At 37.8% G+C, this 5,869-nt stretch overlaps 1 pseudogene; it reads right to left on the reverse strand.

The window, feature by feature from the left end:
• Positions 1-678: 678 nt before the first annotated feature.
• Positions 679-1,401, reverse strand: LOC100941735 (annotated as a pseudogene).
• Between the last annotated feature and the right edge of the window lie 4,468 nt (positions 1,402-5,869).

Below are 5,869 nucleotides of genomic sequence, written 5' to 3' on the forward strand. Positions count from 1 at the left end.
AAAAAATATGCAAAATACATTCACAAGTTATCTTAAAAACTGAGAGTATTCCATATCTGTAATTATGACTTAAATCAAGTATTCATAGCCCTTACTTGGCTAATTAAGAATCATTCAAACAAAGTTAAATCAAGTATTCACGGTCATTATTAGGCTAACAGAATCAGTCAAAGATTATAAAATCAAGTATTCATGGTCATTACTAGGATAATAAACTAAGAATCACTCAAACAAAGCCAAGATACAACAGGTATGAAAATTCTGAATGCCTGAACTTTCCATTCTTCAAGAATACAAGAATTTGTGGGCATATTCAATGAACTCAATGACTAATCCAACTACTGACCACACTCCTGGTCTCAACAAGGAAATGTCTTTTCAGCCTACTGTCTTCACCAAATCTAAAAGTCCTCTTCCACGGTCTTGTTTGCTTGTTGTTGAACAGAACTTTGCTTCTTTCTGAAAGTGACTCTTCCATCAAGGGGGACGGCTTTTCCCGTGTATTTATTCTTGTAAAAGTCACATTCCTCTTGCTACTTCCTTTTTTGGGTAGGCTGCTCTTGCAAGTTACAGCTCAGGGTAGGTTAAGTTCAACTTCATAAGTCCATTTGATTTCACAGATGAATGTGGTTCTGGCGGCTGTTGTTGGTTAGAAGTAAATTCTCGCACTTAACAAGCCTATCTTATTAGATAGGCCAAACCAGCTCCTACTCCAGCAACACTTGCAAAAGCCAGCGGCACGTTTCTGACGCTGCTTTCCAGGTCTTCCAGGGGGAAGAACTCCACAAAGCCATCCCAGCCTCGTTGTTTGACTAGCCAGCCTCGTTTTGTCCTCACAAGGACATCTGCGATATTTTCTGCTAGCGGTTCGACATAGCCTTCTTGGTTTATGGTCTTCAGGTGCTTGGCCACAAAGCCACCAAAAGAAATTAGGGTCACAATCCTGCCCCAATTTGTTATGCCGTAACTGAAAACATGGACCATCACTCAAGACAAAGATTTGATATCCTCTCCAGTTTTGATGTCCAGTTTGCGAAGCATGCCTCAGAAGGCCATCTCGTGGTTGCGCTGCACCTCGTCCCCAACGCAGCGCAAGCTCTCCAGCGCCTTCCTGGAACCTCCTGCCCTGCTTCTCATTGGCTTTGCATCCTTGGTGCTGGTCACCAGCTCCCAAAGGTACCAAGAGATGATCTCCAGCGACTGCCAGTATAACTCATCCTCCTCCTCTGCTGGGGGAGGTGTGGAAGGAAGTGACCCGTCAGTGCTGGGGCCGTAACCCGCCTCGCCAACAAACTCCAGCAAAGGCAGGCCCTCTGGTTGCTTCCTAAGAGGCTCTGGCTCGCACGCAGCCACATCACCTTCAGGCGACTTGACGGCATCGGCAGCATGGGCTTCCATCTCGTCTGGTAGCAACGTGTGGTGCCGAGAGTCGGCAGGAAGAACTTCAGCCTCGTGAGGGTTGCAGCCTCGGGGACCACGGCAGAGAAACCCCTGACTTTAAGACTGAAACCTGCCCAGGACTTAACCCTGCCACTCTCCTTCCAGAAGAGAAGATAGGGGAACCAAGCAAGCTAGTGCATAATTATAAAGAGCTTATATTCCACCACTACTTCCCCGGGAAGATCTATCCTTGACCCCCATCCCTCAACGATATCAGTGGTTTACTGATGGCAGCTGTTTTGTTAAAGATGGGGGATGGTGTGCAGGTTATGCCAAAGTAACCGACAGAATAGATATATGGAGGCCCAGGCTTTACCACCAGGAACATCAGTGCAATTAGCCAAACTCTATTACTGATCATAAAAGTCAAGAACTTGATAGAAGTCACCTATAATACTACCCACTTCGTCCCAAAGCCACTTAGATAATTAAGGTTCGTTTAATAAATCTGGGTGCATTCAAGTTGGGTACATAAATGTTTAGAATTAAAATGTCCTCTTGTTTTATTGTTCCCTTGACCAGAATGAAGTGACCATCTTTGTCTTTCTTAAGTTTAGTTACTTTAAATCCATTTGTATCTGAAAATAAGATTGTGACCCCTCCTTTCTTCTGATTTCCATTTGCCTGTAATGTTTTCTTCCAGTCCTTCACCCTGAATCTTGTTTTGTCTTTCATGGTTAGCTGTTTTTTTCCTGGAGAAAGTATATAGATAGCTTATGCCTTTTTGGTCAGTCATCCGCCCTGTGCCTCTTCATGGGGAATTCAAGCCATTAACATTTATTGAGAAAATTGATAAGTATGGTGAAATTCTATTCATCTTATTTTGTGAAATTACATTGTATAGTTTTATTCTTTGCACCATTGTGGAAGGCAGGTTTTGTTCTTTAGTTTCTGGGTGTTTATTGGCTGGTGGTGATATCCTCCAATAGGGCTTCCATTCCTCTGGGGCGTTCTTCTTCCCCTCTGGAATACATATAACTTGTATGTTTGAACACTTCAAGAAGTCCATAATCCTCCAAGTGAACGTTTTGCTTTCTCTCTCTTCTTTTCTATCTCTTTAACTACATGGGTTAGCTCAAGAGCTTTATCTTCTAGCACTGAGATTCTTTCTTCTTCATCATCTAATCTGCTGTTGACTCTTCTGACTTCATCTTTAAATTCCCTGATTGATCCCTTCAATTCTTTAAGCTCTGCTATATCCTTTCTATTTTCTTCATATCTTTCATCCATTATTGGGTTCTGATTTTGAATTTCCTTTGGTTATTTTCCACTTTCTCAGCAATTTCCTTCATTTTTAAAATTATCTATATTTTAAATTGTTTCTGACATTTCTATCATTTCTTTGTTGGTGTACTCCTATGCAGTAGCTACCTCATGATCCCTTGGGGGTGGGGGGAGGGTTTGCTCAGTTCTGGTTTTTCATAATGCCCAGATGTTTCTGTTTGTTCTCCCTCATGATTGTTTTCTTCTTACCTGCTTCCTTACCTTACTTTTTCCTTTCACTTCTTCCTTCTCATAAAGTTACCTTGTCTCTGTGCTTAGGTATTATAGTGTCCTTTTGGTATAGAACCAAAAGGAAGAGAAGAGTGAAGACCAAGAAGGGAGAAAAGATAGAAAAAGAGAAAATAAGCAAAGCGGGGGGGGGGGTAAAAGGAAATATTGACAAAAAGAAGAGAAGAACAGAAAGAGAGAGAAAGGAGTAATAGTGGCGTTTGTCAGGGTTCTTTGACCCATCCATATCCACAGTTCCAGAACTATTGGGATTGAGCTGGATGGGTCCCTTGAGGTCAGGAGCTCCTTTTCAGCTTGGGCAAAAGGAAGACTCAACCTTCACCAAATAGAGAAAAAATTCAGAAGTAAGGTCAAAACTAGAAGGACACCATAGACAGGGAACTCAAGGCCTCCTTGAGCCACACCAATTCTGTGGCATCCTAGCCCAAGTCTCAGAGTGAGGCTGTATCACATAAATAAAATACAAAATGAAATAGACTAGAACAGATTAGAAAAAGGAAAATAATAAATAAATAAATCTAAAATAAAAATAAAGAAAATTAAAAATAAACTTATATAGAATAAAAAGTTATATCTTCATACTTGTAAGATAAAGAAATTTATGTTAGAAAGATAAGTAGAAAAATCTGTACAAAAAGAGAGAAAAAAGGAGAGAATAAACATGAAATAAAGAATAAAAGGGACTGAGAAACCATAGCAGAAATTAAACTCTTGCTATTGAAGAACATAAAAATGAAATGAGCACAGTAAATAACACACTAAATAAACAACAAAAATTGCACCTATTAAATAATACATTAAATAAGGAACAAAAAACAACAAAAAAACTAAGGATAAAGTTGCGAAAGGAAGAAAAATAACAATCAAGAAAAAGAAAAAATTAATAAAAAGAAAATATATTGTGTGCTTATTGCAATACACAGAACGGACACCAGATGGCACTGTGGTGTTAAGAGACACAAAACACACAGGGTGGTTTAGTTGTAGAAGACCGGGCTAGAGCCTTTACCTATCTGGTTGCTGATTATGAGCATTATGATCTTTGAAACCTGCTCCCATTGGCATACAGGGAATAACATAGAGTGCAAGAATCATAATAGATCAGTGGTTTTGAGCCTGAGATGGAACTTGAGCATCAAATTGATCCTGATTGAATTTCTGGCTGCAATCAACTGTGGGACCTTCAGCCCCTTAATGACGCTCTGGCAGTGTCAGTTTTTTCACTGTGAAGTGGAGGAAAAACTACTTACTGTTTATCTAAAATGAAATATTACATATAAACCAATTTGTATGTCTGATGTACCAAGACTGATTATTAAGTACAGACAATATTTTTATTGTCACCATAGTCAACATAAAATCATTATGAACATAAAATGGTGGTAAAAGTATATGAAATTTCGCTTTCCCATACTTGATTGGAGGATAAAGAAAATGAACATGGTGATTTAATTAAGCAAAGGGAGACATCTCTGAAAAAGTCCTTGGCAAATAGATGAAAATATTTGGAGAATAGATAGGTCTAATAAAATTTCTCTATGATTCTGGTACTATTTGCAAAGTAAGCAAAGACATAAACTTCATTTCGTTTTGTACCACATTACTTGAGTAAATAAAATGAGAAGGCAACTTAATGCCCTAGAATAATTTTAAGGGCCACTTTTCCTCCAAATTCCCCAATTATTTTTGTTGTAAATACTGGTAAGTTTGGATATAACTTGAGCTAGCAATGTATAAACTGTAACATTAAAGAACTATTTCTGAAAATAAGGCAAAAGTAAAGGAGTTTCCATTGATGAATTTGAACAAATTGTGTGTGCATACTTGTTTCCAATGATCGATTAAATAATCAAGAACAAAACTAAAAAATTGTGAAAGTAGACTTTGGGGAATCATTTTCAACAGGTGCATATCAATGTGGGGGTTTTGTGTGAATCCATTTATGTAATGTCTGATGTACCAATAGTGATTATTAGGTCTGAACACTATATTTTTAACATTTTCACCATGGTTAACATAAAATCATTGTAAACATAAAATGGTGGTAAAAGTAAATGAAATTTATTTTTCCCATATTTGACTTGAGGGCAAAGAATGTAAAAATATTGATTTAATATGTTTATTAAGGGAAATGTCTCAGAGAAAGTCCTCAGTAAATAGCTGTAAATATTTGGAGAATAGGAAAATCTAATAGCGTTTACCTCTATAATTCTAGAACTGTTTCCAAAGTAAGCAAAGACATAAACTTCATTGCATTTTGTACACATTAATTGAGTAAATAAAATGGGAAGCAATTTAAGGTCCTTGAATTATATTTAGGGTCATTTTTCTTTCCAATCCCCTAATTACTATTTTTTTATTCTTGCAGGGTAATTTGAAGATACAAAGAATTAGGTTACAACCTTTGCATTTGTTGGGTAGAGTTCCTCTTATAATTGTGTCCTGCCCCCAAGAGGGGTGCCATACACCCTACCCTAACATTATGCCCATTAAGTGGGAGTACATCCTTTCCTCACATCTTCCCCCCTCCCCACTACCTCATTCTCCTGCCCACCACATTGAATTGATTTGAGTTTTTCTTTTCTGTGGTCATGTATAAGATTATTTACTGGCTTCATATTAGTATTGAGTACATTTGATTCTTACTCCCCAATTCTCATGATGCTTTACTAAGAAGAATGTGTTTCAATTCCATCCAGGTTAATACAAAAGATGTAAAGTCTCTATTTTTTTAATGGCTGAATAGTATTCCATGGTATATATATACCACCACTTGTGAATCCATTTCAGGGTTGATAGGCATTTAGGTTGTTTCCACATTTTGGCAATTGTAAATTGAACTTCAATAAACAAGCTAACGCTAATGTCCTTATGATAAAATGATTTTTTTTCTTCTGAGTAGATCCCTAGTAATGGG

The sequence above is a fragment of the Otolemur garnettii genome, unplaced genomic scaffold (genome assembly GCF_000181295.1).
Source record: "Otolemur garnettii isolate 467f Iridium unplaced genomic scaffold, OtoGar3 scaffold00299, whole genome shotgun sequence".
NCBI lineage: Eukaryota > Metazoa > Chordata > Mammalia > Primates > Galagidae > Otolemur > Otolemur garnettii.